Source organism: Macrotis lagotis, chromosome 1 (genome assembly GCF_037893015.1).
Source record: "Macrotis lagotis isolate mMagLag1 chromosome 1, bilby.v1.9.chrom.fasta, whole genome shotgun sequence".
NCBI classification, from domain to species: domain Eukaryota; kingdom Metazoa; phylum Chordata; class Mammalia; order Peramelemorphia; family Peramelidae; genus Macrotis; species Macrotis lagotis.
In genome coordinates this window covers 319,529,561-319,542,396 of record NC_133658.1, presented here as the reverse complement: position 1 = coordinate 319,542,396, position 12,836 = coordinate 319,529,561, and the positions used below count along the sequence as shown (strand labels likewise).

General features: G+C 39.1%; 1 protein-coding gene and 1 pseudogene across 2 annotated transcripts in view; one reads left to right on the top strand and one right to left on the bottom strand.

The window, feature by feature from the left end:
* The window catches only part of PEPD (peptidase D), a 249,686-nt gene that overhangs the window by 214,889 nt on the left and 21,961 nt on the right, over window positions 1-12,836 (top strand). The gene's annotated exons all lie outside the window — the stretch shown is intronic.
* On the bottom strand, window positions 4,709-4,808 carry LOC141510563 (U6 spliceosomal RNA; annotated as a pseudogene).

Sequence of the window (12,836 nt, the reverse complement as noted above, 5' to 3'; positions counted from 1 at the left end):
ATCTGATGTGAGGAAGGACAACAAATCAGGAAGGCTAGAGGGGAGGGAACCAAGGGGGCATTATCGCATATATATATGGGGGGGGGGGAGCGCGCAGGGATCAGAAATAAGAGAGTTTGTTCCCCAAAAGTCTATTCCTTCTTCCTCTAAAACATCGTGTGTGTGTGTGTGTGTGTGTGTTTGATTTTTGTTGTTTTTAATTGAAAATTTTTTAATTTAATTTTTCCAATTACATGCAAAGGTAGTTTTCAACATACATCCATTTGCAAGTATGAGTTCTACTTTTTTTGACCATCCTCTTAACTACCCCCCCTCCCCATGGCATTGAACAATTTGATAAAACTTGTCTGTGTACAGTTGTGTACAACCTGCTTGGGAACTTCAACAACTCCCAGAGATTTACTCTGAGCAAATGATTCCCAGACCTAATCCTAGTTTCTCTCTTGAGTTTCAGCCACAAATCACCAATAACCTAGTAGACATTTCTAACTAGATATCCCAGAAACATCTCAAATTTAACATGTCCAAAACTGAACTCAGGCTTTTCCTCAAACCCTTCCCTCTTCAAAATTTCCCTATTTCTGTTAGAGCCACTTCTGAGTGATGAAAAGGTGAAGGAAAGAATTTCCAATCTTTTTTTTAACCCCACATATCCAATCATTTGCTAAATCTTGCCTAATTACTCTTACCTTCTACTTACCTTCCTATTTCTTTGAGATGGATAATGAATCTGCAAAAACAAAATGAGGAGAGATGGGAGAAAACCAGGACAGAGTCATATCACAAAAAACTTCAAGAGGAATGGGTTGTCAACAGGATCAAACAAAGCAAAGAGATCACAAAACATGAGGACTCAATAAAGATAATTAGGTTTATAGTTAAGAGAGCAATGCTGACTTCAGACAGAGCAGTTCTAGTTGAAGGACAAGGTTGGAAGTCAGATGGAAGAGCAAATGAGAAGAAAGAAAGTGAGGCACCAAATGGAGTTTTATTGAGCAGAGGAGGTGAGACCTAGAACAATAGTCTGAGGAAATGGTAGGATCTACTGAATGCTTTGTTAAGGAAAGGGAAAACTTGAGGTTGCTTGTTTGTTCATCTTTCTGTTCTTAAGGAGAGCCAATGATGACATGAGGGTGATATCTTGACTTGCACATGAATAATGCTGCAATCTGCTAGATAAGACTGGAGGGGATAAGCTCAAGGACACATGTAGAGGGATTGGCTTTGGGTAGGAAAAAAGTCATTGTCAAAGACTGGGAGAAAGGAGGAGAATGGGACATATCTCTGAAGTCAAGTTGCTTATATTTTACTTGAAGGAAAAACCAACAAGGCTTGGGTGGCTTTCCTGTTCTCACCTCTACACCCACTCACCTGTATGTTTAAAAAAAAATGAGGGTATAGTTTACCATATAGAGTGAAAGCATCTGCATCTAGAATAGCCTATCTACTATGAAGCTAAGAATTATATAAGAATGCATTGTCTGAGAGTAGCAGAGATGGAAAAGAAAATCAGAAACAGATTTAATACTTGAGACATGGGCTTTTGTTTGTTTTCATACAGCACCCAGAGAAGTCAGCATCGGGAAGAACCATTTTGCCAGTCGACATCTGTAATTTTTCCCTTTGAATTATTATTTATCTTGGGGCTACCTCTTTAAATAGCAGCTGAGCCCCCATAGGCCACTTTGGAGTGCACCATCTTAAGATTCTCAAATTACTTCATGAATTGGCTTGGGAAGAGAATGAACAGAGCACAGCTGAGTGTACCTTTGTAAAGGAATTAGTAATTAATAATGCATTTATTAATAATTGTAAAGCACTTTATTATATTCTCTCTTATAGCCATTTTGTCCTCAGTCATAGATGGGAAAAGTATTTTAAGCCCCATTTCATAGATAAGAAAACTGAGCCTAGAATAATTAGCTTAAATAAAGTTTCACATCTCATGTCAAAACCAGGAATAACAGTCAAACCTAGCCCCACTCTGACCTCCATCACAGTTCTCTTTTCAATGACCACATCTCTCACCACTAGATGGGAATCAAGCAAAAAAGACAAGAATAGCAGGAAAGGTTACAAGGAAGAGTGCCTGCTATTGTCTCCTTTTTTTTTTTTGTGGCTGAGCAGGATGACACTTGGCCCCAATGAGTCACATCAGTTTAGCCTTTGGGAATATACCAACATCCGGGCTGACTGGCATCTTCCTGCCAATGAGGCTTTTACTGCATCTTCCTCCATCCCTGTCCCTGTGCCAGTGCCTCTCAGGCTTACCTTTGGTCCACAGGATTCCCATCTTTTGGCTCTAAAGCCAAGCTGGGCCAAGGCATAGCACTGAAAAAAATGTTGGCCACCCCTGGTTATAGGGAGGATCACTAAAGTCCCATGGGATCATTTGTTTCATAGGAGGCAAACAGCAGTCCAGAAATACCAAGACCATGAGTCTTGTCCAAACATGTTTGTGCTGATATGTCCCCTTTGTTGCCCACCTGCAGGGACAGCCCAGCATTTCTTTTTTCCAAATTAGGAATGAAGCAGTTTATTGACTTTAGTCCCTATTATCTCAGTGAAAAGACAGTGGGTAGATTGGGGGGGGGGGGGGAGAAGGGGAGGGGGGCATGCTGGTGAGGGCCAGAGTTGGATTCTCTGAATAGCCAGCAAAGATAGTCACAAAGGTCAACAAACAGGTGACCTGGAGATCCTTTATCCTGCCTCTATGCCCTGAAAACCTGGATGAAACCAGGAATAGCCCGAGTTATCTCTCCTAATATCTGTCTTCAAAGAGGTCCATATGCCAGTCACAGCCCCTTAAGAAGCAAGACCCAAAAGAGCCAAGAGTTTGGAGATTCTGGACCTAGGGGCACCCCACACACATAGAAATAGTGTAGACATCCTAGAATTAGATGTGGCTAAGACCAGGTAGAACTTGGTCCTTTCCCAGCTATAATGTAGAGGCTGGGGAGGGATTGTTTATCTCCTTCCTTCCCCCTTCCTCACCTCCAGTTTCATTGAATGCCCTAGAACTTAACACATTCCAGAAGAAACAGAGCTGAGATTCAGTCCTTTCTATAACTCAACATGTCTAATTTATATGTACACTTTTCTAATTAATTAATCACGTTCTCCAGTGTTGGAAAGCATGTAGGCAAATAGCAAAAAACTAAATTCATTATTGTCTCTTCCCACCAAAGCTCCCACTTCATCACTTTCTTTTTATTCTCAGGGGTACCACAGAATTCTCGTTCAATCAGGCTCACAATCCACTGTCATCCTTGGCTACTCATTCTCACCCCTACTATCCATTCTGTTGCCAGTTCTACCTTTGAAACATATCTTGTACATATATATATCCCTTTATCTCCTAATACTGCAACTATCCTGTTGTAAGCATTCATCACTTCATTACTGGAATTTTTGCAGTGGCCTTCTGGTTGGTCCATAACTTGTTCTGCCATTCCCCAACTGATAAGCATCCCCTAAGTTTCCAATTCTTTGGCATTATAAAAAGAGCCGCTATATGAGTTTTCCTTGTTTCTTTGATCTCTTGGGTATATAGACCTAGTAAGTATCACTGGTCAAAGGGTATGCACAATTTAATAGCTTTTGGGGCACAGTTTCAAATTACTTTCCAGAATGTTAGTTCACAGGTCTACCAAAAGTGTTTTCCAACAGCATTTGTCATTTTTACCAATCTGTTGGGTGTGAAGGTGGTACTTCAGAGTTATTTTAATTTATATTTATCTCATTATTAGTGATTTTGGAGCATTTTTAAAATATGTCTATTGATAGCTTGGATTTCTTCTTCTAAAAACTGCCTATTCATATCATTTGGCCATTTATCCAGTCAGAAGTGGCTCTTTTTCTTATAAATTTGTAAATTTTTTTCTCTTCTAATTTTAACTGCATAAATTTTGTTTGTGTAAATACTTTTAACTTTATTAAAAGAAAATTATTCATTTTATCCCCTTGATCTCCCTTATTTCTAGTTTGATGATAAACTCTTTGCCTGTCCACAGGTGATTTCTTCTGTGCTTCACTAATAATCTTATGAGGTCATCCTTCATGTCTAAATCACATACCCACTTTGGATTTATTATGGTTTATGATATATATTAGTCTATACCTAGTTTCTACCATCCTACTTTAGAGTTTTCACAACAGTTTTTTATGAATAGGGAGTTCTTGCCTCAATCATTAGGATATTTGGCTTTATCAAAAACTAGGTTATTATGTTCATTTCCTTTTATATAATACATACCTAATCTGTTGCATTGGTCAATCTCTTCCCAGAACCAAATTGTTTGATCATTTATAGCCTTTGTATAGATCATTTGAGATCTGGTTCTGCTAGGCACTTTTCCTTCCCATTTTTTTCATTAATTGTCTTGATATTCTTGACCTTTTGATTCTCCAGATGAATTTAATTATTTTTTTCTAGCTCTACAAAGTAATTCTTTAGTTGTTTAATGAATATAACACTGAACAAGTAAATTAATTTAGGCAGTATTGTCATTTTTATTATGTTGGCTTGACCATGAGCAATTAATATTTCTCAATATTTAGATCTGTCTTCATTTGTGAGGAGCTGTTGTCCGTGATACTCAAGGAGGGCCAACATGACATCACGATGTCTAGATCAGTATGCAATGTGTCTAATTGTGGTTGAGCAGACCAGTACAAGATCTTATTTTATGTGTGTCTTGGAAGGTAGAAAAATATGAAATGCTTCATGAATTTATGTGTTACCCTTGCTCAGGGTTCATGCTAATCTTCTCTATATTATTCTAAGTTTATATATGTAGTTATGCTGCCAAAGGGAGTAGCAAAAGGACATCTTGGAAAAGAGAGATTACTGAGAATTCCTGGTGGTCTCCTTAATCACTTCACTATCAATTATGGTTTTATGCTAAATTAGCTTTATCTCTCAGAGTTTATTTTTCATTTTTTCATTTTGAAAGTTTTAATTAAGCTAATCCATGTGATGAGGCTAACCCTTCACACAGCATAAGGTCACCCTAGTTATGGGCATACTTTGAAAACTCCTTCATCTTGTAGTTCAGCAGAAGCTGACTGCTATTTACATCCTGGCTAGTACCCAAGTTTTGTGTTTTGCTGTGTTTAGGTACTAGAAGGATGCCTGCTCCTGATTTGCTGTAGGCTTTGGGCAAGTTCAATCATCTCTCTCTGGCTCAGCTTGCCTATCTATGTACATCAGTAAAAGTCCATGACACTGGGCCTGCTTTGGAACAATCTTGAGGAAGTGGGGTGAGATTGGGTGTCATCAATTACCTTTATTGCAAATACTATTCACAGGCTTCCCTCCCTTTGCCCTATTCTCACCTGCTGGCTGCTCTACCCAGACTGGGGTCCTCAGAGAGTATCTCTGCCCACTTATTGCTACTCAGAAAAGATTTAATTCTAAATCTTCTTCATCAACTTGGCCTATGGTTGAGTCACATTCAAAAACTCAAGTAGAGAAAAACAAATCATTGGTCAATAGAGCTCTTTTCAGATTCTTTAAGCAGAACCCATTTAGTTTCCTGTCATTTCACAGGGAATGGTTAGCTTCCTACTTAAAAAACTGATTAATTAGTTTGTGGGTTCTCTTCATTTAGTCCCATATTTCTTGTCCCTGAATGGACACATACCCCCTATCCCTAGCTCCCAAATAGTAGAGCTCCATTTCATTACTGCTGAATAATTCTGGCAAGAAGTTGGCTAGGAGAAATTTGCTGCTGTTACCTCCTCTAGACTTCATGGATTATCTATGGATTTCAGTTATCTAGGTTCACAGTGAATGCAGAACTGGCTATACCAGTAACCCAGTGGCAAAGAAGTGCCCTTTTCTACTTATGTGGGAAGCTGTAATGCCCCAACTCCCTCAAGAACAATGTTCAGCTTTGGTGTCATAAACTTTGTGGTCTTTTTCCTGTCTTGGACATATATATAGACATATGTAAAACAAGAAAAGGTAGAGATTATGAATTAATAGTTATTTATGGGATAATTAAAAGTATTTCACTAACAGCGATACAAACTGTTAAACTGATCTATCAGTCTTTCTGTAGCATGGGATTAAGAGAACTTTTTTTCTCACATGGCTAATTTTTTTATTGCTTAAGTTGGCCATAATCTAGTCCATTAGTAAGCCATGACTCCAGAATATCCAGAAGACCCAAAGCTACATACTAGTAAAACATGAATTTGTTTTTTATTTTTGTGCTTAGTGCCTGAGCCAAGATATATACAGTTCTACATTTTGCACATCTATCCCCTTCTATCTTCCAAGGAGAAAATAAATTATTGAATAAATAAATAAATCATTGAAATAATACCATATCCTCCTGGGGTGGCAAAAAAAAATGTGTTAATACATAATCCAAACTTCTGCTCCTGAAGCTTGAGAAATGAATATGGTGGAATGATAGCCCAGCAAAATTGAAAAGGTTGAGACACTGACCACAGATAGTCCTGCTTTGCTGAGGGTACATTCCTCACTGTTGTGTAAGAGGCAGAATTGGAATGGTTGGGCACTGTAGAGTGATAGAAGATGTAGGTCTTCCGGTGGGTTGGGGAACTAATGAACTGAGATACCACTACCCCTTCCCCAGTTGGGATTGTCATGACTATGAATTGTGTATTTTAGCCCAGGTTTGAACTGTTTACAGATATCTCTCAATATCCAGGGATGCCCTAAGATCCTCCAGTTGCACTAATGCCTTTAAACTCACTTTCCTTTATTATCAATCATCCTCAAGGAGCAAGCAACAATGCCCAGATGCTTTGCTCAATGTACACATAATAGGGCTGCTTTCCTCTCCAAGCCAGGGGCTTTATCTACGAAAGAGGAGCCTTAACCAGTGGCTTGCCCCAAAATAGCTCCTCCCAGAACTATCACCAAAGTTCACCCCACATATTCGCAGAATTTGTGGCATTATCTCCAGAAAGTCACTGTTAGTGGAGGTGAGAAGAGGGAAGGTAGAAGTGCTTTGACTTACTCATTATCACATTAGCAAGGATTCATTGAACATTGTTCTCCACCACCTAAAATGCCTTCTTCTACTTAGCAAATTCCAGACCAAAGGCATTCCCATTCTTCATTCAATCAGTCATTCAAAAAGAAACATTAATTATCATTAATTTTCTGTCAGGCATAGATATATAAATATTAAACACTCCTTGCCCTATTGGAGAGATGAAAGAAAGAGAAAAAGAGAAATGTATGTGTATGCATAAATATATATATATATATATATATATATGTTTATACAAAAATAATTTTGGAGGAAAAGGCATTAACAACTGGGAAATCAGGACAGCCTTTAATAATTCAATCAATAAGTACTTATTAACTTTTCATATAAAAAATAAGGCACAATCCCTGCTGTCAAGGAACTTACATAATCCAGGGGAGACAACTTGTACCTAAATTGGCAATATACAAGTTATATACAGAGTTGATCTCAGGAGAGGAAAGGCACTCATAGCTCAGGGAAACTGAGAAATGCCTCTTGTAGAAGGTAGAAGAGGAGCTTAGTCTTGAAGAAGATAAGTATTCTAAAGAGGTGGAAGTTCAGAAGAGGAGCATTCCAGGCTTTGAAGATGAGGGGTTATCGAGTGTTCCATGTGGAGGAAACCAAATAGACCAGTGTGAGTCATGAGATAAAATACTGTTCTCCAGATTGAGAGCTGATGGACTCAGAAGGCAGTTTAAGGCACTTCCCTTTATTTTTCCTGCTTTTTTTGGGGGGGGGGGTGTCCAGAAATATGTTTTCATATATATATATATATTTTATGATATCATATTTTTCATATTCTTAATAGGTGGAGAAAAGGATAGAATATGGAACTACAAGAAAAAATAAAATTTAAATTAGAGAAAAAAGGCAAATAGACCAGCATATGTAAAAGAGAGAGTAACAGATAAAAAAAATAGGAAAGGTAAGAAGGTAAGAAGAGGCCAGGTATGGAGAACTTTAAAGTGTCAAATGGAGATGTTACATTTGAACATAGATATTTATGGGAATCACAGGAGTTTTTTGAGTGAGATACAAGGGAAAATTAGATTTGTGAATTAAGAAAATATCCTGCAAAAAGGAATTAGAGATAGATTTGGATGTTGTAGTGGTCCAGGCTAAAGGGATTGAGTTCCTGAACTAGAGGGCTGTCTGGGGTCTCTGTAGTGTGATGATAAGTAGTGTAATGGATTAAAAAAAAAAAAGGTTCAAGAAGCATAGTTTGGGGGTAATTTAATCATTTTACCAGTAAGACCAGCAACTTAGTAATAAAAAGCATGGTCATTTGGCCTCTTCTCATAGACCAAAAGTTGCTAATGGCAGATTAAAGTTTATATGCCCTTCAAGGAGTAGGTGTTCCTGAAGGGTGACAATCACTTCAGATTGGTTAACACAGTGGAAGGTGTCACCTATATTAAAATGAAGGTCATAGAGTATGTGACTGAAAGTTACTCAAATCTTTGACAAAGAAACATCAATTTCCATATCACCTGTCTTGATAATGAAGAGAATCAACTTTTCCCTACACCTGTCCAAGCAAACATAATGAGCAGGAATGTACCCATTAGGCCAAACTTAGAATTTCTTTTACTGTCTGATTAGATCTTGGCCTCGGTAAATCTCTAAAAGAAATTTCCCACACTAGTTGATTTCTGGATTGAGGAAGTAGAAAAGGGGAAAAAACCTTGGTCCTGATTCAATAATTAGATATTAAATTTGAGAGAATTAAATTTCTCACAGTAGAATGAAGAGAATGAATGGCAACAACTTTGTGGAGATACAGACATCAAAGTTGAACACCTGCTTGGATGTTTGCAGTTAGGGACCATAAAGAATAAAGAATAATACTGAAGCAGTGAAAGATAGACGGTTCCATTCTGTACATTTCAGTTTGGGGTATTTATGTATATCGAATTGAAATGTCTAAAAGGCCATTAGTAATGGGAGATTGGAGCTCAGATAAGAAACTAGGGCTGGATATATAGATTTGAGAGTTGACTGGTGAGGTCACTGAGAGTAATATAAAAAAAAAAGAGGGCCTAGGTCAGAGCCTTAGGAGATACCCTAAGCAGATAGAAATGATGATATGGATGATGACTGAGCAAAGGAGGCTAAGAAAAGAGCTTCAAAGTCCAAGTCAATTATCATTTCCTCCATTAATCAGTCAATAAACATTTATTAAGCACCTACTTATACCAGACACTGTCCTAAGGGCTGGGGGGCTACAAAAAGAGGCAAAAAACAATCTCTGCCCTCAAGGAGCTCACAATCTAATTCCTTCTTAAATTAATTTATATTTACTTCCCTAGCACCTCATTGGTGCTTAATAATAATAATAATAATAATAATAATAATAATAATAATAAATGTGTTGTATTGTACTTTTCAGAGAAAGAGACTGATTCAGAAATAGGAAGGGAAGTAGTAAGTCAGACTTAAGCTGTAAAAGGGTGATCAGCTTTGTGGAGAAAGGATTAAAGAACAGAGTCATTCTAGGCAGAAAGACTAATAAGAAAGCATTGTAAGTGGACCAACTAGCCAGTGAATGTGGTGGCCTAAGGAGGAAAAGGGAAATTGTGGTGGAGGAGTCAGCATTAATTGGAGATGGAAAATCAGGGTTGGGAAAGAGTCAGGGATGTAATCGAAATTATAAACTAAGATAATTAGGAAGATTGTGCTACCTTTGTACCACAAAGAGTCTGATCTAGGATTGAGATATGGAACTGGTATTAGTGGAGGTGAATGGAAGAAAGATAGGATCTAACTGGGGTAAGTATTAGGGGTCACAAGATCCTAGTGCAAGACAGCAGTAAAGGAAATGTAAGGCACTGAAGACAGCATGCTTTTTACTAAAGGCTCACTCTGTCCAGAGGTTTTTGTTTTTTCTAATTATTTTTATTATCATGGATGGTATTTACATATTTACATTTTTATAATTCTTTTCCCACCACCAAACCAACCACAGAATGTCCACAAGAGCTGAATTCATCATGTATCAGTTTCACTCAAACACCACAAATTCAGAGTCACATTCTTTCCCTTCCTAGTGTGCCTGCCTCCTCTTTTGCATGGTCTGCTTACCCCTTGCTGGCCTTGTCGCCTCACGTTCTTTGCATACTTACCTGCCCTGGTGGCACTTCTACCCATAGATTCTATCTTTGTCAAAGTGATGATTATTTTTTTCTCTACTTCTACTAAGATCCCACCTTGTGGTTGTTAGATGGCCATTTATTCTTTCTATCTGTCTCCATCACTGTCTCTAGCATCTCTGGGAGCTGGCTTTTAGTATCTCCAACTAGGAAGATCAAAAAACGTCGAGGCCAAAAACCAGATGCCCATTTCCTGTTTATTTGTGGTTTGTAGCAAATGCCCTTTGAAAAGTATATTTTACTTGAGTATTTAATCAGTACTGTCACAACCATTTACAGAGCCTTGACCCTGTACCAAGCTGACCTCGTTATTCCAGCCTCAACCAGCATCCCTAACTCCACCAGCTGTCTCACAAACAAGGGGTCCTGGGGGAGAGGGTGACTAGATCAGTATAGCCAGTCACATTGCTGGAGACAGTTAAGCCTTCCAGCAATTAGAATTTGAAGTGTGGGGAAGCTGGCCCTGAAGTCTGGCTAACATGACCTTTTAATAATGGAGACAGGTTAGTTGTTTGGAATGACCCTGCTGGTTCATCACTATGATGTGGGTAGTATTTATAACCTGGGTGTAGGATTTGGGACTAAATAGTGGGACCACTATTTCTGTGGTCTTTATTTTTCTCAATTACAAGTGTTCATTGCAGAGAACCTAGAGGCCTTATCCAAGATTCTCCCCTATTCTTTTACCCTCTAAGGCCATTATTTAGTGGCAATCATTTTTGAAGATCTAGGTAAAGAAACCAGCTGAGGTTAAAGAATCCTGTTTGAAGCAATCATAAATTTAAAGTACAAACATATTTTTAATGCATGTGGGTTTGTACTTTTAAAGCCATATCTGTGATTTCTTGAGATGCCATGACCTATCTGGAATTAGTTATAGTGGCAGCAAATGGGTGTAATTTTTTTCCCATCTTCTAAGCTGAAAAGTCACATCCTTCAAATGTCAAACCATGTGTTGGAAACTGAGCTCAGTGGCTTTCTGGGTGGAATCTGTCCCTTGCCACAACATGGTGCTAAGGAACAGGATACAGGCTTGAGCATCACTATAATTTTCTAACTCCTTTGTCCTAAGATGCTGAATCTAAGCTTTGGGAAAGGAGGAAAAGAAGTATCTCTTCCTCTGACTCACAAAAATCTCATCCTTGCACTGTTGGACACTGAGGTTCCCCAAAACATTTAGAACTCACAGGGACTAACCCCAGCTTTGCTGAACCTTTTTCATGTATATAGTCCACCTTACTGCTCTCTGCCTGTCAGTCGGCTTCCTGCTCTTCTCCCCTTCCCTCTCCCCAACCCCATCTTCAAGTTTTAGTGAGTGATACTCTCCTGTGAAAATCCTCTGCAACTCTCCCAGTAAGTGGGACAGAACAACAATTTCAGTAACTTGCCAGGTTTTTTGCCCCATTCCTCCTGAGGATTTGGGGAATCCATACATACACAAAACCTCTTGTTTTTGAATTCAGATGAAATGACTTCTATGTCTTGAAAGGTGCTCCTTAGGAACAGCCACATTAGGTCAAACTGGCAACCATTCAGCAGCCCCCCTTTCTGCCTCTTTCTGTCTCCCTTCCTCTGCCTCTGCCTCTCCCTCTCCCTCCCCTAGTTCAACAATTTAACAAGCTCTCTCGATCCCCACTGAAACTGCGGTTGCTGTCAGCCTTGAACCAGCCAGCCGGGAATGGTCTTTGATTGATGCTAATGTTTGTTTCCATAAAGTCTCAGAAACAGGAAGCCATTCCAGATAGGCCCCAGAGTTGCTGTGAGGGATTGGTTTCTACCAACCCAAGCTGTGTGGGTTGTGTAAAGGGGCCTTGGAGAGGAGCGGGCAGGCCAGGACAACAAAAAACATATCCATTGTCTTTACTTCCCCTAGCCTGAGACTGGAAAGCTTGTTACCCCCACCCCACCCCCTTTCGTTGTTCTATAACAAAGTTAGACTTGGCAAGAGTTAGCAAGCTAGATTTTGTCTGAGCTGTTGATGCTGAGCAGTCAGGCTTTGTCAGGAGATGTGGGTAGAAAAACTTCTTAAAGTGAGGTCATCTTCTCCATCCCCCTGCTCCAGGCCTGGCAAGTTCACCCCCAGCACATCTCTACATAGATGAGAATCTGACATCTGAGATATTAGCCCTTGTTGAAATCCACGTCTTCCAGCATTCTGTTTCACTGCAGACTTATTGTGTCCAGCCCCAAACTCCTACTGATTCTGGTTGGACTGATGGCAGAGTTTGTCCATTGAAAGGAAAAAGAAAGAAATTGGGAGAAAGCCCTTGTCCTTTTTAAATAAACATTGTGAAATGATACCTAGATCGGCATCTCCGGCTGCCATTCTTGCTAAGATAAATACATTGAAAAGTGCTCTGTAGGTCCCCTGCTTCTCTTACCTCTCCCCAACTCCACCCACTACCCCAGGCTTCATTTTTCATGAAAAGTTCATGGGTAATGATTCTATATCAGATCGTGCTAAGGTATTGTTGAGAATCAGGTAGCAGATTTTTAGATCTCACAGCAAAGACTCAGAGTGTTATCTTGTGAATTTATATGAGGAGAGAAAACCAGAAACATTTCCCTGTGCTCTAAATTGAGAACATTTGGGAATACGGAACTAAACATATGCAACCTTGCACATGGGATTTACTCACCCCTTCTTTATGTCTGCAGTGATCTCTGAAAATCC